The following is a 24,448-nucleotide window of genomic DNA, read 5'->3' as shown; positions in this document are numbered from 1 at the left end:
TGGTTACTACCACCTTTACTTGCTCTTTACTTGCTTGCTCTTTACTTTACTTGCTTGGTGGTTACTTGCTCTTTACTACCACCAAGAACTAACATGCTTAAAAATAATTAGAACTAGAGACTGCTGTGGGGAGTATATCTTCGCCAGTTTCAGAGTCAAGGGTGCCGAGTCTGTCCTGACTGTGGGTGCAGTCTATAGAATTCCTAACACTGATGTGTCCGAATTCAATTCAAACCTTAGAAATCTAATACTAGATAACAGACTGAACAAAAACCATCTAATTATCGCAGGGGACTTTAATATTGACCTCTGCGAGCCTGAACACCCTACTGCTGTTAGCTTCCTCAACTGTATGAATTCCTGCTTCCTCATACCCTTAATCACTAGACCAACTAGAATCACTGATAGTACTGCTACGACTCTAGAGCACATCTGGACCAACATAACCTCTCCGCTTACTTCAGGTATAATCACCGGTAGCACTACAGACCATTACCCCACATTTCTCTTAACTAACATTAGCAAACCACCTCCTGAGTCAAGGGAGTTAAGCTTTAGGCTGCACAATGAAACTGCTATAAACAATTTTATAACTGCTGCTGATAATGTCAACTGGGAGTCCGAGTTAGGTAACATAGGAGACATCAACCTAGCAGTGCAATCTTTTCTTCAAACAACTCTCAGCCTTTATAACACCCACTTGTCCTACGCAAACGAAACAAGTCACAAACAAAAGGCTTAACAATCCTTGACTTACAAAGGGAATACTTAAATCCATTAACAAAAAACATGACCTTGAGAAGAAGTATAGGTTAGGAACCGTCTCCAAAGAATTCTCAAAGAATTACTCGTTATTGCTATCTAAAATAATTAGACGAGTCCAAAACTAAATACTATGAAGATAAATTTACCCAAATAAAGAGCAACATTAAAAAAACTTGGAGCACAATTTCACAAATATTGGGATCAAAGAAGATTTTAAATAACAAACCAACACTCCTCTCCAATAACGTTGGTCAGCTTTCAGCCTCTGATTCTGCTATTGAGTTCAATAGGTTCTTCTCTTCCATTGCGTCATCCCTTGCAAATGATATTCCATCTTCCATGTACTGATGTTAAGGACTATCTTACAGGTACCTATCCACAGTCTCTGCTACCTAAAGCCTACTAGTTCCACTGACTGTCAATGAGATAATCCTTTCCCTTAAAACCAAGTCTAGTGCCCTCGAGGAGATACCAACTTTAATTTACAAAAAAAGCCTCCAGATCTTTAGCCCCTGCTATTGCATTGCTCTTCAACAAGCCACTTGAACTCCAAACCTTTCCAGACATTCTAAAAAAAGCAAGAGTAACCCCTGTCCACAAATGTGGTGATCTCACAGATGTTAACAACTACAGACCTATATCAATCCTGCCTAACTTGTCAAAAATATTTGAAAAACTAATCTACAAGCAGCTTTACTCTTTTCTAGCCAAACACAATATACTTAGTTCTTGTCAATATGGCCTCAGACCCAAAAAAAGCACTAACGATGCACTTATTAGTATGATTAACTTGATTCACGCAGCTCTTGATAAAAAGGAGTTCCCTGTTGGGTTATTTGTGGACCTGCGTAAGGCTTTTGACACTGTCAACCACCAAAACCTTCTTCTTAAATTACATCATTATGGAGTCAGAGGACACTCCCTGCAATACCTCAAATCTTACCTTACTGACAGGCTCCAGTATGTTTCTGTGAATAATACAATTTCTCCCACAATACCCATCAACATTGGTGTTCCTCAGGGCAGCATACTTGGCCCTTTCCTCTTTCTCATCTACATTAATGAACCTTCCAAATGCCTCCCAACACCTCAAACCAATTCTATTTGCTGACGACACAACCTTCATTTAGCTCCAGTCCTGACCCCCTTGCTCTAAATGCCACGGTAAATACTGAGCTAAAGAAAGTCCATCTTTGGCTAACTGCCAACAAACTCACCCTTAACATTGACAAAACGTTTCTATATTCTGTTTGGCAATAAATCCTCTAATCAAATAAATCTCAAAATAAACAATACCCAAATTTGTAACAAATTAGATGGCAAATTCCTTGGCGTTCTCATCGACCACAAGCTGAATTTCCAGGGACACATTCTAAATATATCAAAAAAAGTTTCAAAAACTGTTGGCATTCTTTCTAAGATCAGATATTATGTACCCCGCCCTGCCCTGGTGACTCTCTATTACTCTCTCATCTATCCATATCTCAACTATGGTATTTGTGCTTGGGGTTCTACTACCCAAAATCATTTACGTCCTCTAATTACTCAACACAAAGCTGCTATTAGGACAATATCCAACTCTAGCCCCAGACATCACTCGGTACCCCTACTCAAATCTCTGAATATGTTAGATATTAAGTCACTGCACATTCTCTCATGTTTATTATACATATATAAAACGCTGAACTGTAATGACAATCCTGACCTCAAAAGATTCATTGAAGGTTGTAACAGAACCCATGAGCACCTCACCAGAAATAAATACAGTTTTGATATTCCTAGAGTACGACTTAATCAAACTAGAAATGCTCTTCAAATCAAGGGACCCAGAATGTGGAATGACCTTCCCAACCATGTTAAAGACTGTACCTCTCTCAACCAGTTTAAGATAAAAACGAAGCACTACCTAATAAATTCCTTGTAACCTACCTTACCCCTCTGTTGTCAACCCATGTCTGTTTTTTTTTTTTTCAAAACAACAGCTGTTTGAATGTAATTGTCTGTAATAATTTGTAATTGTATTTGTGCTGCTTTTTCAGCCATGTTCCCCTCTCTTTTACCTCTATTTTTATTTGATCTCAACACATTTTATTCTTTATACCCATTAGTATTAAGCTTCAGTCATTAATGTTTTTCCTGCCCGAAACGCTTTGCGTAATAGTGGCTTTAGGTATTGTATGTACTAGCTCTATCTATTAATCCAACAAACTTTGTAAAATCTCTTGTATGTATGTACCTTACCTAAATAAACATTTATTTATTTATTTATTTACAACCAAAACTTCCTCAGTAACACACAACACCACAATGACCTTCCAAATGCCTCTCAACACCTTAAACGAATCTTATTTGCTTATGACACAACTTTCATTTTCTCCAGTCCTGACCCTCTTGCTCTAAATGCCACAGTGAATACTGAACTAAATAAAGTCCCTCTTTGGTTAACTGCTAACAAACTCATCCTTAACATTGACAAAACTTTTTATATTTTGTATGGTAATAAATTCTCAAATCAATTTAATCTAAGTGTTTATTCTTAATTGGAAACAATATCCAAATTAGTAATAAAGTAAATGGCAAATTCATTGGTGTTCTCATCGATAACAAGCTGAATTTCCAGGGATACATTCTAAAAATAGCAAAAAAAGTTTCTAAAACTGTTGGCATTCTTCCTAAGATCAGATATTATGGACCACGTCCTGCCCTGGTGACACTATTACTCTCTCACTCCCTCATCTACCCTTATACCAATTCATGGTATTTGTGCTTGTGGTTCTACTACCCAAAATCATTTAAGTCTTCTAATTACTCAACACAAAGTTGCTATTGGAACAATATCTAACTCTGGCCCCAGACAGCACTTGATACTCTTACGTAAATCTTTGAATATTTTAGATATTAGGACACTGCACATCCTTTCATGTGTACTCTATATATTTAAAACTCTGAACTGTAATGCCAATCCTGACCTTAAATAATTCCTAGAAGGTTGTAGCAGAACCCATGAGCATCACACCAGAAACAAATACCTATTTGATATTCCAAGAGTGTGCCTTAGCCAAACTAGAAATGCTCTACAAATCAAAGGTCCCAGAATGAGGAATGACCTTCCCAATCATGTCAAAGGCTGTACCTCTCTCAACCAGTTTAAGAGAAAAACTAAATAATACCTAATAAACTCCATGTAACCTACCTTACCCCCTAAATGTCAACCTATGTTTTGTTCTTTTCAAACAATACTGCTTGTTGACCAAGTTGTATAATTGCTGATTTCTGCCATGTTCCCCCTCCCCCCCCTCCTTTTTTTTCCATTTTCAAAACAATTTATACTTTAATCTCAATTTGTATTAAGCTTTAGTCTAAGATTTTTCTCCCTCACCGTGCCCAAAACGCTGTGCATATTAGTGGCCTTAGTCATTGTATGTACTAGCTCTATCTATAAATCCAACATTATGTTTGTAACTCATCTTCTATGTATGTACTTTTACCTGAATAAATATTTTATTTTATTATAACTTGATTTATAAAGCTGCTGTTGGAGTAGCTCACATATCCATTACAATTAAACAAATTGTATTTATTTTTGTATTTAATTTTATATACAAGAGTTCTTACATTCTTGTACAGCCACTAGCATGCATAGTGTTAAGGGCAAGTCCTTAATCTTATGTTCCTCGGAATACAACCCTGCCAAATTGTTTACCAACCAGGTACTCATTTTAATGTTGGGTAAACAGAGGCTACAATTAAGGATTTATTCCCAGTTAACCTGCCCAAAATGGCTATGCGTGCTAGTGGCTTTACAAGAATGTAAAAACTCTTGTATATATCAAAAAACCCTTAAACCCTCCCCAGCCAGGATACGAACCCAGTACAAAGTGCTTGTGAAACGTCAGAGGAGTGTCTTAAGCACTACACCTCGGGGACAGATTGGTCCACCACTTCCTGCAGGATCCTTTCAAGTAGTTTCTTGAGCAAGTCGACAATTGTCTCTGCAATATATCTTATATTTCTTTATATTTCTTGAGTGAAGAGCCATGGCCCTCTGAGGTTTGTTCTCTAATAGTATCTATGGCACCTCTACTTTTCATTGTATTTTGCATTTTCAATCATATCTTCTTCAGTAGGTTGTTATTTTGTTGTGTATACTAATATTTGGGACCCTACCTTTCAGTATCATATTTATTTATATTATGTGATTCCTTTCTTATCTCCTTTCTAGAAAGTACATTTGAAGTGCTTTGATATGGTCCCGATAATTAACCACTGAACTGCGCAACGTGTCTGCAGGCGCTCGACAGGGAGGGTGCGCAACGGGCCTCCGGGATCGTATATTTTTAGCGTATGATTCAAAACTCCCGCGGCTACATGGGGTTCACATCTCCCGGGTGTGAGAGTCTCAGTACTGAGTGAGCAACCAGGGCTGGTGCAGGCATCATGAGCTCACTGCACTGCTGTTCAGCTTGTGACCACAGCATCACCTAATAATGTCAAAATACTGAGTATATATATAACTGGTATTATTTAGCCATGATAGTATTACAGAAGAGACTGTGTGATAATGACTGTGTACAATGTTCAAATATCAGTGAATCAATGCTGTTCACAATGTTCTCAGCGCTAGCCACAACACCACAGCCATATTTCGTCCATCAAGGAATCTTCAAACGACTTCTTATGTTACTTTTTTTAAATATATACAAGAGTTCTTACATTCTTGTACAGCCACTAGTACGCGTAGCATTTCGGGCAAGTTCTTAATCCTATGGTCCCTGGTATACGACTCCCACGAACAATCGTTTTTACAACCAAGTACACATTTTACTGTTGAGTTAAGCAGAGGCTACAGTTAAGGATTTGCGCCCAGTAAATCCTCCCCTGCCAGGATATGAACCCATGAGAAAGTGCTCGCGGAATGCCAGGTGAGCGTCTTACCACTACACCTCGGAGACTGGTGGTCTTACTTTACAAAATGAACTTGTGGTCAATTATTCATTTACAGGATTTAGCGACCAGGATTGTGGTGATAATTAGTGCTGTGCGTAGTATTGTGGGAGGAGGAAGTTTGGTGAAGCAGGGCCCCCCCCCCCCTGCTTCACCAAACTTCCTCCTCCCACAATACTACGCACAGCGCTAATTCATCACCACAATCCTGGAAGGAGGAAATCCTGTAGGGTCACTGTGTGTGGCAGCTACTCTTGTTTAGCACACTATACTAGCCTAATGGTTCATTATGGAGAACACATATGTACATGGATATATACAATGTGTGTAAAGAGTGTAATAACAGCAACAGGAGTATGTTGGGGGAAGCCATATCGGCGAGGGAGGTGGCGTCGCACTCGTAGAGTCGTCTGCTAACTGCTGTGTGATTTCTCATACAGTCTATGGTGGCCACTGTGCTGTTTGGACACAATACCAGCTTAGTTGCATAGTTATGGTGAATAAAACATGTAGATACGTATACATTATGTGTGTAAAAAGTGTAATAAAAACAATAACAGTATGGTGAGAGGAGGAAAGTTGGCGAGTTAGGTTTAAGGAATAAGCTAGGTGTTGGAGGAGTGAGGGAGGGCTGGCTGGGGTGTGGCATCTCACACTCACGGAGTTCTGAGTGTGTTGATGGTGAATGTATATAGTGTGTGATAGTGTATAGTGTATAAATATGTTATAAATATACATAAATGAACATGGAACATTTTGATATATGAGCAATATATGTGGGACACATTTGTGACACATAACTCAGTGTCTTGGGACAAAATGGATGTTCTACTGCTATAATATTGTGTACGTGTTCATTATACATAGGATTGACAAGAAAAAACAAAACAAATGTAATTGGAAATGAATGCAAAAAATTAACAAAAAAAAAATATTGGGAGCAACTCGTGCATGCTGACACTGGCGAGCGACTGCCTCCGGGAGTCAACGTCTCGGGCGACCACCAAATCGTGATATCACACGGCATTTTCCGGACTCCATTGCGGCCAAAGTAAGTACAATTTCGATTTTTTTTTTACATTTCTGTGATCAAGGAAGGGTATTTAACATTTTCAAAAACAAAATAGTTTTTTCCAGAGAATTTACTGCGCACAGGTGGAAGGGGTGGTGCTGTATTAGGAAAGCGAGCAGCACAGTGGTTAAGGGGCTTTGCCATGTTTATGTTTGCCATATATGTTAAAAATTACCTCTTTTTCACATAACTCTTCCTTCAAAGTGGAAGTGAGTATCATGCAGTACTCAAGGCAGGGAACTACAAGAAATCTAAAAAGTAAGAATTTCAGTATTTGAAGAATATCATAATCCACCCGAACATTTTCCTGGCGAAATGCTCTTTGCTTTGTTAAGCTCACTAAATGTTAGATTGTCTGACATCATTATTCCCATATCCTTTACGTATCGTTTTCCTTCTATGAAGAGATCTGATTATATCTTGTATCCTGTATTTCATTCAAGTTCTTCATATTTTATTAAAATATAAAGTACTATATCTGGAATTAGTTTGTAGTTTCTCAACGTCTTCTACAGAGGTAATTGTCATGGCAATTTTTTTTTTATAATTTGCAAAGGATGATACGAAGCTGTGCAGTGTATTTTTGTCTATACTGTATCTGACATGAAGATGTGAAAAAAGTAGTGGTGCAAGGACTGTGTCTTGGGGTACAACACTTTTCACCATTCTCAGATTTGATTCTGTGTGATTGACTGTTACTTTTTGTATTCCGTTTAACAGGAAATTGAATATTCATTGCCTTACCTTATCTGTTGTTCTGTTATTCCTCTGAAGCTATTTTTATGTGCTATCACTCCATGGTTACATTTATCAAATACCTTTGTGAAGTATGCATATATGACATCTGCATTTTGGTTTAAATTTAATGTTTCCATGTTTTTGTCACAGTGGTTGAGTAATTGGGACAGGCACGACATTCATACTCTTTAAAACATGTTGACCTGGGTTGGTGAGTTAATTGATTTACATAAAACTGGATATTTTACTCCTATTCCTTCCTTCAAAACTTTGTGTGATGCTAATGTAACCAGTGTACGGTCCTAGCCAACATTTTGTTACCACCCTTGTGGAAGGGGAAGGGAACTATCAGGAGAAAAGGCCAAGGCATTACGACTATATAGCACTGGGAAGGGATCAGGATAAGGATTTGGTATGGGATGGTGGGGTGGGAGAAGGAATGGTACCCAACCACTTGAATGGTGAAGGATTGAACGGCGACTGCATGTAGCGAGAACCTCGCTCTACCGCTTCGCTTTGTGGAGTTGGAGATTCAGTTGGACGACATATTCGACCTCGAGACACAAAAGAAGGTCACCACCAAAGATACCTTACAAGCAGAACTTATTGCGGAAGGAGCAAAGAATCGAGGCAATTACAGAAGCACCATACTGTCCCCCGAGCTCAAAGCGGCAGCTAAAAGCCTTCGTGAGAACAAGGAGATAGTTGTCAGGAGAGGTGACAAGTCGCCAATATACGTCATTCTTAAAAAAGACGAATATCTGGCGAAAATGAACCTCATACTCTCTGACCAAACTAAATTCCAAAGGGTAACGAAGGACACTACAGCCGAATTGAAAGCAAAGGTCAACAAACTGATCGAAACTGTGAACGCCAAGAAATCCGGACTCCACCTGCCAAAGATTATTGGGGAATATAAACCTGGATATGCGTATGGAAATGTCAAGACACACAAGCCTGGAAACCCACTTCGGCCAATCATTAGCCACATACCCACACCCACGTACTGACTGGCGAAGCGACTCAACGGCCTGCTGAATCCTTATGTCCTTTGCGCCTTCAGCCTGAAGTCTCCAAAGGAATTTGTTGACTTACTGCAGGGCACACGGGCCACAGGGATAAGAGCCTCGTTGGACGTCGAATCACTGTTTACCAACGTACCTGTGGACGAGACAATCGGGATGATAGCCGACAGAGTGTATCGTGATCCGGCCTGTACTCCTCTTGACATGCCAGAAAATATTCTAAGGAAACTACTCCAAGCTTGTACTAAAGAGGCACCCTTCTTGAGCCCGGATGGGCACATGTATAAGCAAGTAGATGGGGTCGCCATGGGTTCTCCCCTAGGTGTCCTGTTTGCAAACTTCTACATGGGTACCATCGAGCAAAAAGTCTTAGTCGACATGAACTTCAAACCGGCCATATACTGCAGGTATGTTGACGACATTTTTACACAGGTACCTGATGTCAGACATCTGCAGGAGCTGAAGGAGGCATTTGAGCAGAGTTCCGTGCTGCGTTTCACTTACGAGATGGAAAAGGATGGGAAGCTGCCCTTTCTAGATGTAACAGTCATGGAAAAGAGCGGAGGTTTCCACACTGCAGTCTACACTAAGGAAAAGAACATAGGAATGTGCCTAAGTGCCAACAGCGACTGCCCAGACAGGTACAAGAGGAGTGTTGTTAACGCCTATGTCGACTGTGCTCTCAGCCACAGCTCAGAATGGAAGCAAGTCGACAAAGAACTCTGTAGGGTAAGGCAGGTCCTAGTCAACAACGGCTTCTCCAATGGTTTCGTCGAAGACATCAAAAGAAGGAAAGTGAAACGCCATGCAACCTCTGAAGAGAAAACTAACACAACACCTATACCCCCTATTAGACTATTTTACAGGAACTTCTTTTCCACAGCTCATAAAATGGAGGAAAGGGTCCTGAAAGATATTGTTAATAGAAACGTTATCCCTACAGACTAAAATCAGAGGATACAACTGACGATTTACTATAAAACCAGAAAAACGGCCAGCCTACTCATGAGAAACTCTCCAGACACAAAGCAGAACGCTTTAAAAGAGACCAACGTCGTCTATGCCTTCAAATGCCCTCTTGGGGACTGTAAGCCTAAAAAACCCAGTATATAGGCAAGACAAGAACATCTCTTTCTAGGCGTTTAACGATGCATAAGCAACAGGGCTCCATTAAGGAACATATAATCTCTTCCCACAACCAAACCATCGCCAGAGAAATCAGAAATCAGAAATCCTAGTAAACAACACAGAAATCATCGATAGATACAGCGATAGCAGGCGGCTTGACGTTTGCGAGGCACTACACATCAAGAAGTCAACACCAGCAATCAACAGCTAATTAATGCACAACTATATTCTACCCACCTCAAGACTCCGTTCCAAGACTCCAAGCATCAAGAAATATGGACCAATAGGCTTTCTACAATCACTTCCATTCAATACCCATTGTTTCGTGTTCTGTCTTGTGTTTAGGAATTTAATACCCTATTAATACCACCTCACCCCATCCACCTCACTCAAATGTAGATATAAACAAATCGAAGATGTGTAAGTTCTATTCAGTTGTGTATGTGTAAACTAAAGTCTTTGAAAATGTAATAAGTTTTACGAAACGCGCTCAAGTGTCACGTCAGACTAGAAATAAAAATGAATTTTGGAGAATTGATTTTTGAATTACCACCAACAGTGAAAAGAAATGTACGAAAGATCGAGAAAATTCGTGTTAGAATTATTAATTCGGTCATATTTAATAATATATGTCTACAGGAAAGACTGCTACCAAATATACTAATATATATATATATATATATATATATTTAATATATATATATATATATATATATATATATATATTTAATATATATATATATATATATATATATATATATATATATATATATATATATATATATATATATATATATATATATATATTAAATATGACCGAAAAAGTAAGATTAATAATTCTAACACGAATTTTCTCAATCTTTCGTACATTTCTTTTCACTGTTGAGGTAAATCAAAAATCAATTCTCCAAAATTCATTTTTATTTCTAGTCTGACGCGACACGAGCGCGTTTCGTAAAACTTATTACATTTTCAAAGACTTTAGTTCACAAATACACAACTGAATAGAACTTACGCATCTCCGATTTTATATCTACATTTGAGTGAGGTGGAAGGGGTGATGTGGCATTAACACAAGACAGAACAAGATGTGGCATTAATAGGGTATTAATTTCATCAACACAACACAGAACAAGAGGTGATATTAATAGGGTATTAATTTCATCAACACAAGACAGAACACGAAACAATGGATATTGAATAGAAGTGTTTGTAGAAAGCCTATTGGTCCATATTTCTTGATGCTTCTATATTGGAGCGGAGTCTTGAGGTGTGTAGAATATAGTTGTGCAATAATTGGCTGTTGATTGCTGGTGTTGACTTCTTGATGTGTAGTGCCTCGCAAACGTCAAGCCGCCTGCTATCGCTGTATCTATCGATGATTTCTGTGCTGTTTACTAGGATTTCTCTGGCGATGGTTTGGTTGTGGGAAGAGATTATATGTTCCTTAATGGAGCCCTGTTGCTTATGCATCGTTAAACGCCTAGAAAGAGATGTTGTTGTCTTGCCTATATACTGGGTTTTTTGGAGCTTACAGTCCCCAAGAGGGCATTTGAAGGCATAGACGACGTTAGTCTCTTTTAAAGCGTTCTGTTTTGTGTCAGGAGAGTTTCTCATGAGTAGGCTGGCCGTTTTTCTGGTTTTATAGTAAATCGTCAGTTGTATCCTCTGATTTTTGTCTGTAGGGATAACGTTTCTATTAACAATATCTTTCAGGACCCTTTCCTCCGTTTTATGAGCTGTGGAAAAGAAGTTCCTGTAAAATAGTCTAATAGGGGGTATAGGTGTTGTGTTAGTTCACAACATCATTCGCGTCAGACTAGAAATAAAAATGAATTTTGGAGAATTGATTTTTGATTTACCTCCAACAGTGAAAAGAAATGTACGAAAGATTGAGAAAATTCGTGTTAGAATTATTAATCTTACTTTTTCGGTCATATTTAATAATATATATATATATATATATATATATATATATATATATATATATATATATATATATATATATATATATATATATATATATATATATATATATATATAATGTATATATATATATATATATATATATATATATATATATATATATATATATATATGTATATATATATATATATATATATATATATATATATATATATATATATATATATATATATATATATATACACACTAGATGTATTTTTTGTTTTTCTATTGTGTGTGGAGATATAGAGATTGTCTGATTTGTCGACTCTAGAACACGCAACATATAATTGTCCATGAGAGAAGCAATCCATGTCTAGATATAAAGTGCACAATTTTAAAGATTGGCCCTGAACTTTGTCGATGGTGATTGCAAACGCTAATCGAATTGGAAAATACAATCTCTTAAGTTGAAATGGCATATCTGCTGGAATAATAGGAATGCGAGGAATGAGGACATCTTCACCTTTGACAGGTCCTGTCAAGATTGTTGCTTCTGCGACGTTTTTTTTTTTTTTACTGCAAGACGCGTGGCCTTGCAAAGTTTTTAACTGGTTGATATTTTACAACATAATAATTGGCAAGCCGAATTTCAATTGGCGTACGTGTGTTGGAGTCCATGGTAGATCAAGTGAATTCAACAATTCTGTTGGATAATTAACCGCTTCATCTGCTTCCTCAACAGTATCGACGGACTTGTATGTGACTGTCTTGCTTTGGATGTTAGACTGAATAATATTGTTTAGTTCGTAGACGTCTTTGTTCTTGGCCGCAGGAATAGCTCGTTCACTCAGCCAATCGTGATCCTTATAATTAGCTAGAATATTGGGAAATATTTTTTCAACCAATTCTTCTTTTGATGTTACAAAATTCTAGATGTTATGAGGCAATAAAATTCGTCCTGAGGTCAGATCAACCAGCACGTTTCCGTTCCAAATTTTCAGAAATTGATGTGAGAATATCTCAGCTGATGGATCGTTTTGCAGCTGGACACGCATATTTGTAGTTAATTTTAACGTCTTTACGTGGCGCCACAAAGTAGAGTATTTCGGTGTAGCATTTATTTCGTTCGCTGGTGTCAATCGAGGAATTACAGGTAATGTTTGCCTGAAATCTTCTGCAAGGAATTTTAATGCGTTCCCAAATTGTCTGATGTTTCCACGCAAATCTTGCAATCATCGATCAAAAGCCTCGATCGATTTTATGTGGGCCATTGTACATTCATCCCAAACAATAAGTTTGCTTTTCTGCAATACTTTTTCCATGCCAGATCATTTGGAAATGCTGAATGTGGGAGTTTCAATGAATTGCATTTTTAATGGCAATTTCAAAGCCGAAGTAGCAGTTCTTCCATCTTGTAGCAATGTCGCAGCTATTCAGGAATATGCAAGAGCTAAAGTTATGCCAATTTGGGAACGAAATGCTGCCAGAATCAATCTAATTACGAAGGTTTTACCAGTTCCTCCTGGCGCATCTAAGAAGATTTCTCCAAACCCGTTATTGACAGTTTGAATTATTTGATTGGAAATGCTTTGTCGCTCAAGCGTTAGCTTAGAAATATTTGATTGCATATACGACAACAGATCACCCATGTTGTAATTTTGTTCACGACGCAATTCTACATCGAACGAAGCAGCAGCAGATCGATTCAGTGATGGCATTTCCAATTGATTGAGAATTTTGTTCACGATTTCTAAGCACAAATCTTCAATCGTTATCAACGCTTTGTTGTAGATTTTGCTGTGAAATCCATGTTCATATTTGAATTTTCCTTGCGTATTCGACGGATAATATCTACAGCCATGTGCGATTTAAAATTTCTCCCATAACTCTGTTGGAGATGAAGGAGAGCAGGCGGTCAATATGATTGCAAACAATGCACAAATTTGATTTGGATGTGACGTGTTCGATGCATATTAATGCATACATCCCAGTGTCTATCGTTCTAAAATAAATTCAGAGCTTGACATGCACTACAGAAAGTGGCGTGTGTAACGCCGTTAACAAATCTCAATTGCTGGAAAGACGTTGGACCGGGCACACTTACCAACAGCATGCGAAGAAAGAAGCATTCATCTTGATTGGGATGCACGGTGTACAGTCTTCCTATCATAGTTTATTTGAATATGCCCGGTTGTCCGTCGACTCGCTCTTCTCGTTTGCATCGTTCAAATGATTTTCTACTGGCATTCTATGTGTAATATGTAGGCACTTCTGAATTCAGCAGTGTTTTCGCTAACATGTCATTTTGACATAACGTGACGAAAGCTGTTAACGTTGTAACCGGTGGATTCATAGCAGTTTGTTGCACATTTGCAGATGTGAAATAAACGTGTTGTCCATTTTCTTGTTTTCAAAACAAAAACAAAAAATACTAACGAAATATTTATATTCAAATCAATCAACTCCGCTCAATTTCACCACCAATTGCTTTAAAAAATCAACAGAACAGTTAAAAAAAGATATGAAAACAATGAAAAAAGAAACAAATAAACTATACTCATGAAAGGAACGGTATGGTAAACAACACAGCTCAATTCCAATGCAATGTCACACAAAATAATTAAATCAAAATTAAAATAAATAAAAATCTATGAAAATTCAATTTATCAATGCAATCAGTAACATTGAAATGGAATTGTAACATATTTTGTATAGTGTGTGTTGTTTGTACGTGCAACAGATGGCGCTGTTTTTCAAAAAAATCTAATTTTATTGATCACATGTGTGGTATCTAAATAGTAGGTAAATAAAATCATGCACGTATATGATTGGAACGTTGTGTCAAAATCCCAAAGGAATCGTTGAAGAACTTTCAGAGATTACAGCATGAGTTGCTCTTACGTCCTACAATTGATGTTGTTTAAAAAAAAAAATGATTTTTCCTTTCACAGTTGAGGCATGTATATAGTAGGTATATAAAAACACTCGCCTATTTGAATGCAACTTTGTGTGGAAATTTCAAAGCAATCGGTAAAGAGGTTTCGAAGATTTCCCTCACATGAAAAACACTTGAAAAACACAGTTTTTCAGAAAAAAACGTGTTTTTTCCCGTCACAGACGTGACATCAATATAGTATTATATAAAAACCTGCTCGGATGCAAATGGGATGTTGTGTGAAAATTTCAAGGCAATCAGTGAAGAACTTTCGGAGATTAGCGATTTGGAACAAACGAACATTTCCAGTTTTATTTATATAGATATATATATATATATATGCACACAAGCCTGAACGGTCTCCAAGAATATATGCAACTGAAAATTCACACCCCAGAAGTGACTCGAATCCATACTACCAGGAGCACTCTGCATCTGGCGTACAGGATACCTTAACCACTCGACCAACACGACCGGACAAAAGAGGATGGTAGCCGGGGCTAATTCCCCATCCCCCTGCCGGCACTCTGATGGTAATCTTGGGCATGGTATTTAATCAAATCACCTCATTCTTTGGGGCACATGTGAGGAACACAAATGCGAACAAACCTGAACAGTCTCCAGGCATATATGCAAATGAAAACTCACAGTGGAGGGGGAATGGGAAATTAGTCTCGGCTACCATTCTCTTTTGTCCGGTCATGTTGGTCGAGTGGTTAAGGTGTCCTGTACACCAGATGCAGAGTGCTCCTGGCAGTATGGGCTCGAGTCACTTCTGGGGAGTGAGTTTTCAGTTGCATATATGCCTGGAAAAGCTATACCTTTTTCTGGTAAATTCTTTCCCTAGAGATGGATTGGTCAGGTTTCAGGTATTGGCCTGTACCCTCTCTCTCTTTCTTCTAGTCAGTCTGGTGTTGACAAAGGCTTTAACAGGCCGAAACGTTCACTTCCTTTCACATTTCTCTGTAGATTTTTCGCATATATATATATATATATATATATATATATATATATATATATATATATATATATATATATATATATTTATATATATATATATATATATATATATATATATATATATATATATATATACATATATATATATATATATATATATATTTCAAACATGTTTCATTGAATATGACCGCATATTCTGTATTTATTATTTTCTGGTTTAGGGCTTCTATCCCTCTAACTATTTTCTTAGCATCAGGGCTTAATTGAAATAGGAGTTCTCCAAAACTCATTTCCGTACTTTTAAGGTGAAGAAAAGAAGTGATTTACTATAGAGTGTATTACACTTATTTGTATAATTTGCACGACGTTTCGAACCTCCATGGTTCATTCTCAAGTGAACAGATCTTACAATACTAGTTGATTTTATACCCGCATTAGGTCAGGTGATAATACAATGAAGGTGAAAACACAGGGGGATACATAAGGGATAAACATAGGGGCTGCAGAAGGCTTATTGGCCCATACGAGGCATCTCCTATCTAAACACAAAGATTAATCCAGTGTAATTGGCCTGTTATGTTGGACATTGTCTTCTGTGTTGGCATCGATATGTTCTTGTCTTGTCCTTACTCTCATGGTGGGTAGAGTAAATAGTTCCGTGATTTGGGTGTTCATGGTAGGTCGCTCTATTCTTATGTGAATTGCCTCAAGAATTTGTAATCTTCTTGAATCTTGGGTTTTGTCTATTATGCAAGTATTCTTGTTCAACATTTCTCTTGTTAGAGTAATGTCATGGGCTTGTCTCATGTGATTCCTAGGGGCACCAGATTGAAGATGGCATGTCAAACGCCTCGTCAGCTTGGTCGACGTCATACCTATGTACTTACATTGAAGGTTACATCCTTCGTGGGGGCAAGTGTACATGTATACAACGCTTGACTGCTGTAGAGGGTTCTCCGTCGGCTTCGGGCTGTTTTTGATAAGGAGTTCGGAAGTCTTCTTGGTTTTGTAGAATATTATCAGGTTTATGTTTTGGTTAGGAGTAGTGCTTTTTACTCCTTTATGGATTATTTCTTTCATTATTCTTTCCTCTTTTATATGTTCACTGTGCATGGTTGATTTGTAATATAATTTTATTGGGGGTGTTGTGGTTTCTGTTCTAGGTTCTGAATTATACCAACGGTCCAAGTGTCTTCTTATAGCAGCGTTTATTTCCGCGTTGCTATATCCGTTGTTCACCAATACCTGAGTTACTCTTTCAAACTCTCTACTCACGTTGCTCCATTCAGAGCAGTGGGTAAGCGCTCGACGAATATAAGCATTGAGAACACTGGCTTTGTATCTTTGGGGGCACTCACTTCTACCGTTCAGGCATAATCCTATGTTGGTGGGCTTGGTATATACGTTGGTGCTTAAAGAGGTTCCTGTTTTTGTTATTAGTACATCCAAGAATGGCAGACTGTTATTTTCACTATTTTCATGTGTAAATCGGAGTACTGACTCTCTCTCTAGGTGTCTTTTTAGGTCAATTAGTTCATCTGAGTCTTTTACTATTACGAATATGTCATCTACATAACGGCAGTATACAGTTGGTTTTTGTCTGCTACTGAAGACCCTGTCTTCGATGGTTCCCATATAAAAATTAGCAAATAAAACTCCTAAGGGGGAGCCCATTGCTACTCCGTCTATTTGTAAATACATGTCTCCTTGTGGACTGATGAAAGGGGCTTCCTTTGTACATGCTTCGAGAAGACTTTTCAAGTGTGGCTCAGGTATGTCTAATTTGGGGGTGCTCTCGTCTCTGTATACTCTGTCCAGTATCATTCCTATGGTTGTGTCGACTGGGACGTTGGTAAAAAGGGATTCAACGTCCAGGGAAGCGATGATTCCAAGGGCTGGGTAGATTTGATCAATTCTAGCAAATCTGCTGATGATTGTAGACTAAACTTACTTGGAGTGTATGGAGTTAGGAGTTCATTGAGTTTCTTTGCCAGGTGATAAGTTGGGGTTGGTATTTGGCTGATTATAGGGCGTAGTGGGTTACCTGGTTTATGCGTCTTAACATTGCCGTAGGCATATCCTAAGCCATAGTCGCCTTGAAGTTTATTGAAATGCACACTACCTTTCTTTGCGTTGATTGCTGTAATTGTTTTGTTTACTTTCCGCTTAAGGTCTTCTACGGGGTTCCTCGTGATTCGTTGAAATTTGGAGTCGTCACTTAGGATGTCGCTAATTTTGTTCATGTATTCATGGGTAGGAATCAATACATATGCTGCTGTTTTGTCGGCTTTTCTTATTGTTACATCTTTCAGATTTTTTAGTTGCTTCGCTGCTTCTTTGAGTCGTGGGGTTAAGATTGTAGATGAATATGTTCCTCGTTTTTTCCCTGCTTCTGCAAGTAGTTCAGCTTGAAGTGTGTCAGTGGTGATGACTTTTTTGTTGTCTTCTAGCTTATGGATATCGTCCAGAAGCATTTCGATTTCCAGGCGTTTTTGATGCATCTTTGGTTTAGATAAGAATTGACAATTTAGACCAAGATTTAAGAGGTCTCGTTGGTCCTGGGTAAGATCATAAGAAGTCAGGTTAAAGTAGCCATCTTTAGGACGAGGGATTTTTAGCTGTCCACCGTTTAGGGATGTTAACTTACGGAGTGTCTTTGTTTCTACAAGAGTTAACTCTTGTAGAAACTCTTGTAGAAACAAAGACACTCCGTAAGTTAACATCCCTAAACGGTGGACAGCTAAAAATCCCTCGTCCTAAAGATGGCTACTTTAACCTGACTTCTTATGATCTTACCCAGGACCAACGAGACCTCTTAAATCTTGGTCTAAATTGTCAATTCTTATCTAAACCAAAGATGCATCAAAAACGCCTGGAAATCGAAATGCTTCTGGACGATATCCATAAGCTAGAAGACAACAAAAAAGTCATCACCACTGACACACTTCAAGCTGAACTACTTGCAGAAGCAGGGAAAAAACGAGGAACATATTCATCTACAATCTTAACCCCACGACTCAAAGAAGCAGCGAAGCAACTAAAAAATCTGAAAGATGTAACAATAAGAAAAGCCGACAAAACAGCAGCATATGTATTGATTCCTACCCATGAATACATGAACAAAATTAGCGACATCCTAAGTGACGACTCCAAATTTCAACGAATCACGAGGAACCCCGTAGAAGACCTTAAGCGGAAAGTAAACAAAACAATTACTGCAATCAACGCAAAGAAAGGTAGTGTGCATTTCAATAAACTTCAAGGCGACTATGGCTTAGGATATGCCTACGGCAATGTTAAGACGCATAAACCAGGTAACCCACTACGCCCTATAATCAGCCAAATACCAACCCCAACTTATCACCTGGCAAAGAAACTCAATGAACTCCTAACTCCATACACTCCAAGTAAGTTTAGTCTACAATCATCAGCAGATTTCCTAGAATTGATCAAATCTACCCAGCCCGATGGAATCATCGCTTCCCTGGACGTTGAATCCCTTTTTACCAACGTCCCAGTCGACACAACCATAGGAATGATACTGGACAGAGTATACAGAGACGAGAGCACCCCCAAATTAGACATACCTGAGCCACACTTGAAAAGTCTTCTCGAAGCATGTACAAAGGAAGCCCCTTTCATCAGTCCACAAGGAGACATGTATTTACAAATAGACGGAGTAGCAATGGGCTCCCCCTTAGGAGTTTTATTTGCTAATTTTTATATGGGAACCATCGAAGACAGGGTCTTCAGTAGCAGACAAAAACCAACTGTATACTGCCGTTATGTAGATGACATATTCGTAATAGTAAAAGACTCAGATGAACTAATTGACCTAAAAAGACACCTTGAGAGAGAGTCAGTACTCCGATTTACACATGAAAATAGTGAAAATAACAGTCTGCCATTCTTGGATGTACTAATAACAAAAACAGGAACCTCTTTAAGCACCAACGTATATACCAAGCCCACCAACATAGGATTATGCCTGAACGGTAGAAGTGAGTGCCCCCAAAGATACAAAGCCAGTGTTCTCAATGCTTATATTCGTCGAGCGCTTACCCACTGCTCTGAATGGAGCAACGTGAGTAGAGAGTTTGAAAGAGTAACTCAGGTATTGGTGAACAACGGATATAGCAACGCGGAAATAAACGCTGCTATAAGAAGACACTTGGACCGTTGGTATAATTCAGAAACTAGAACAGAAACCACAACACCCCCAATAAAATTATATTACAAATCAACCATGCACAGTGAACATATAAAAGAGGAAAGAATAATGAAAGAAATAATCCGTAAAGGAGTAAAAAGCACTACTCCTAACCAAAACATAAACCTGATAATATTCTACAAAACCAAGAAGACTTCCGAACTCCTTATCAAAAACAGCCCGAAGCCGACGGAGAACCCTCTACAGCAGTCAAGCGTTGTATACATGTACACTTGCCCCCACGAAGGATGTAACCTTCAATGTAAGTACATAGGTATGACGTCGACCAAGCTGACGAGGCGTTTGACATGCCATCTTCAATCTGGTGCCCCTAGGAATCACATGAGACAAGCCCATGACATTACTCTAACAAGAGAAATGTTGAACAAGAATACTTGCATAATAGACAAAACCCAAGATTCAAGAAGATTACAAATTCTTGAGGCAATTCACATAAGAATAGAGCGACCTACCATGAACACCCAAATCACGGAACTATTTACTCTACCCACCATGAGAGTAAGGACAAGACAAGAACATATCGATGCCAACACAGAAGACAATGTCCAACATAACAGGCCAATTACACTGGATTAATCTTTGTGTTTAGATAGGAGATGCCTCGTATGGGCCAATAAGCCTTCTGCAGCCCCTATGTTTATCCCTTATGTATCCCCCTGTGTTTTCACCTTCATTGTATTATCACCTGACCTAATGCGGGTATAAAATCAACTAGTATTGTAAGATCTGTTCACTTGAGAATGAACCATGGAGGTTCGAAACGTCGTGCAAATTATACAAATAAGTGTAATACACTCTATAGTAAATCACTTCTTTTCTTCACCTTAAAAGTACGGAAATGAGTTTTGGAGAACTCCTATTTCAATTAAGCCCTGATGCTAAGAAAATAGTTAGAGGGATAGAAGCCCTAAACCAGAAAATAATAAATACAGAATATGCGGTCATATTCAATGAAACATGTTTGAAAGAAAACCTGCTGCCAGTATACACCAATATATATATATATATATATATATATATATATATATATATATATATATATATATATATATATATATATATATATATATATATATATATACATATATATGTTGTTCCAGGAGTCAGGATACATGGCCCTAGTTAAAACTATATGTGGAGCAACTTAAAGGCTTACAACACATCTGCAGGATTTGATTGACATGGTTGTTACATAGAATGTGATGTAGGGTCGTGTAGACTTTGTATAGGTTATACTGTTGTTATATGCAGGCATGACCTGATCCACAGTCTTGTCCCATAGTTGGTTAGGACTGAGGATTGAGTGATGAGCATGCAGGATTGTATCAGTCACATAGAGCATATTGAGGTTATCTTGAGATGATTTCGGGGCTTTTAGTGTCCCCGCGGCCCGGTCCTCGACCAGGCCTCCACCCCCAGGAAGCAGCCCGTGACAGCTGACTAACACCCAGGTACCTATTTTACTGCTAGGTAACAGGGGCATAGGGTGAAAGAAACTCTGCCCATTGTTTCTCGCCGGTGCCTGGGATCGAACCCAGGTCCACAGGATCACAAGTCCCGCGTGCTGTCCGCTCGGCCGACCGGCTCCCTACGGGAGAGCCGGAGCATAGAGCAAAGTCTTGTACTAACTGTACAGTAATTTATTTACAGGATCTGCTTCACTTTAAATTTATATAACTTGCATAACTACAACGTACCTGAAAATCTCTTAATTTCCGCAAGCACGCTAAATAGCTGGGGCCTCATAGTTAAAGATGACCAGTATACATACATATAGTTCAACTGTCACAGCATGAACATAATTGGCTACAAGTATCTCTTTCAGTTCAGGTTGTATGGGGATCTAGATAACATGAAATGTACATTTCCTGAACAATTTGTATATGTTAGCTTAGATCTCGTTTACCATTAAGTGTTTATCTCATTAAACCTATAAATAATTTAATTGAATTATACATTATGCCCAAAATGCTTTGCATACTAATGGGTTTTTAATACGTACATTATGCACGGTGTCCTAAAACGTAAATGATTTCCAAAATGAAATTAAAAGCTGCACTTCTCTCACCCCCCCCCCCCCCCTTACTATCCAGCCCAACTTGAGCATAAGGGTGCTTGGTGGGCGGCTTTTAGAGTCTGATGCTTCATGGGCTGGCGTTTTGTCTTTCCATTTTACTTGTCTCACTTTGTGCCCCTGCAGCTGCCTTTACTAATATTGCTGGATCCTTTTTTTACTTCCTCCTGTTTTTTTCTCTCCACCTCTTTACCTTTCTCGTTATTCCTTTCTGCCGACTCATTTCCACTCCTGAACATTCCTTTAGTTGCCTTCTTCTATTCTGATTCTGGGCGAATGCAGATGGCACTCTCTCTCTCATCCGTAGAATTGGAGTACCTGATGTGCTTGAGAGAATGGAAACGTTTGTTAAACCCTGCCTTTGTTGATGAACCTTATCTCGATGGACTGACGGTTCTTAAGGTGACACTTGTCAGGTGTATATCCATGATGCACCCCTGGGAAGGTCCTGTTTTGTCAGGATTCCTGTCCTCTAATTATGGTTTCATGTTGGTTGTAGGGGCACCAAATTCATTATGGATAATTTATAAATTTTTTCTTGTTCATTCTATACTGACTTCTGGCCCTCTTTCCCCCTTTCAGACTTGTGGGGTGGGCGAGCAGGCCCCCAAGTTAGACTGTGATGGAAGAATAAGCTCTGAAGCTCCGGCTATGTCAAGCCTAGACCCGTCTTCATCTATAATTAGTCCTACTGATTCTACCCACTCCCATCTCGCTTCTGTGACTGCATACTAAGAATACCTTGTTGCATGCCAGCATTGGCACTGTTGTTTTCCTGCTCCATGTTGCAACCGATGCTCGGAAACTCCAAGACTGCCATGATAATCCTCGAGGCCCAGGACTTTTTTATCCTCTGGATTGACTCCTTTACTCGTCCCCTCATGGTTGTCTTCATTCTTTGTGTATTGTTAAGATCACTTTTTCTGACAGGACCCTCCCATCTTCTGTCATTCTTACGGGTGCTTGGTCTGTTCAGGAGTGCTTCCCCTCTCCACGCCTGTATAATAGGCATTGGCAGTTTGGCCATGATTCTTCCAGGTGCAGGTACGAGGTGTGCAGCACCCACACAAGGAGATACACCTTGTGTGGGTGAACCTGGGCATTTTCGTACTGGTTGTTCTTCTTTCCAAGCTTGCTGCATCAACTGCGGTGAGACCCACACTGCCTTTTCTCGGTCGTGTATCAATTATAAGTTTTAACAGGCTGTCCTCACCCTGAAGCATCGAGATCGTATTTCCCCAAAGCTTGATGCCACGTCTACCATCTTAACTCTTTCTCTTCTATTACTTATGCTCATGCACTGTATTACACTACTGTTCCCCAGTCTCCTTTCCTTCCTTCATTCTCCAATCATTTCCAACCCATGGCCCCTGACACCTCCACCAGCTCCTTGTCTTCTGCTCCTGTCTATTCTATGCCACCAGTTTCCCTCCTCTTTCTCTAACTGTCTGTTCCACCCATCTTTTTCCAGGCGTCTCCTGCTTGCCCAGTTAGCGCCGCTTCTCTCCAGCCTCCTCTTCCTTTTTTCCTCTGTGTTCTCCTTCACTTTTTGATGACGTCTTCCTTCTCAGTCTTCTGTCCCTCCATCCCACCTGTTCCTCCTGGCTGATATCGATCATCCTCCCATTCCTCTTTGTGCTTCTTGTTCCTGTTCTCCCTCTCAGTCTGAGACTATGGAGGCTTTTGCCCAGTATGTTGCTACTGGCACCCCTGTGTCTCAATCAGAAATGTAAATCTGGCTCCTATCCGTCTTCCTCCCCTGCAGGTAAGAAGGCTTCCGTCCTTTCTACATTTTCCTCTACCATCTTGGTTCCTGCTTCTCCTATCTCAGTATTAGAGTCGGCTGGTCTGGCTATGAAAGTTCCCATAGCCCTTGATTCTGTCACTGACTCTGTCCCAGGTGAGGTGCTCCCTGCTCTTTCTGTCAGTGTTTGACCCCTCTTCAGTGCCTCCTCCCTCTCCTGACCCTGTCAGGTTCCCTCTCCTGACCCCTGTCAGGTTCCCTCTCCTGACCCTGTCAGGTTCCCTCTCCTGACCCCTGTCAGGTTCCCTCTCCTGACCCTGTCAGGTTCCCTCTCCTGACCCCTGTCAGGTTCCCTCTCCTGACCCTGTCAGGTTCCCTCTCCTGACCCCTGTCAGGTTCCCTCTCCTGACCCCTGTCAGGTTCCCTCTCCTGACCCTGTCAGGTTCCCTCTCCTGACCCCTGTCAGGTTCCCTCTCCTGACCCCTGTCAGGTTCCCTCTCCTGACCCCTGTCAGGTTCCCTCTCCTGACCCCTGTCAGGTTCCCTCTCCTGACCCCTGTCAGGTTCCCTCTCCTGACCCTGTCAGGTTTGCCTTTGTTCCTTTCTACTGCCCTCTCGACTCCATCATCTTTGCTGAATTTACGTCTACCTCTCAAGCCAGATTTCTCTCCCCCTGCCCCTGATTCTCCCTAGATTCTTTACCTTCAGGTTTCTAGCTTTATTTTTCTTTTTCTTACCCTCTGCTATTCTTACTCTTTGTCTATTCTTCAATGGAATATTCATGGTGTCTTTGCAAATTTTCCTGGGCTTCAACTTATGATTTCTTAGTTTTCACCGCTTTGTGTCTGTCTCAAGAAGCCAATGTTTGGCACTCGTCTTGGCCTTTGGCTATTTTTTTTCCTCCCCTTCCAGCTTTTGCTGGGAC

At 39.4% G+C, this 24,448-nt stretch overlaps 1 protein-coding gene across 1 annotated transcript in view; it reads right to left on the bottom strand.

Annotated features, from left to right (window-relative positions):
• The window catches only part of LOC123763348 (neuroligin-4, X-linked), a 301,500-nt gene that overhangs the window by 104,886 nt on the left and 172,166 nt on the right, over positions 1-24,448 (bottom strand).

This window comes from Procambarus clarkii, chromosome 49, assembly GCF_040958095.1.
Source record: "Procambarus clarkii isolate CNS0578487 chromosome 49, FALCON_Pclarkii_2.0, whole genome shotgun sequence".
Lineage (NCBI taxonomy): Eukaryota > Metazoa > Arthropoda > Malacostraca > Decapoda > Cambaridae > Procambarus > Procambarus clarkii.
This window is presented reverse-complemented; position numbering and strand designations above follow the sequence as displayed.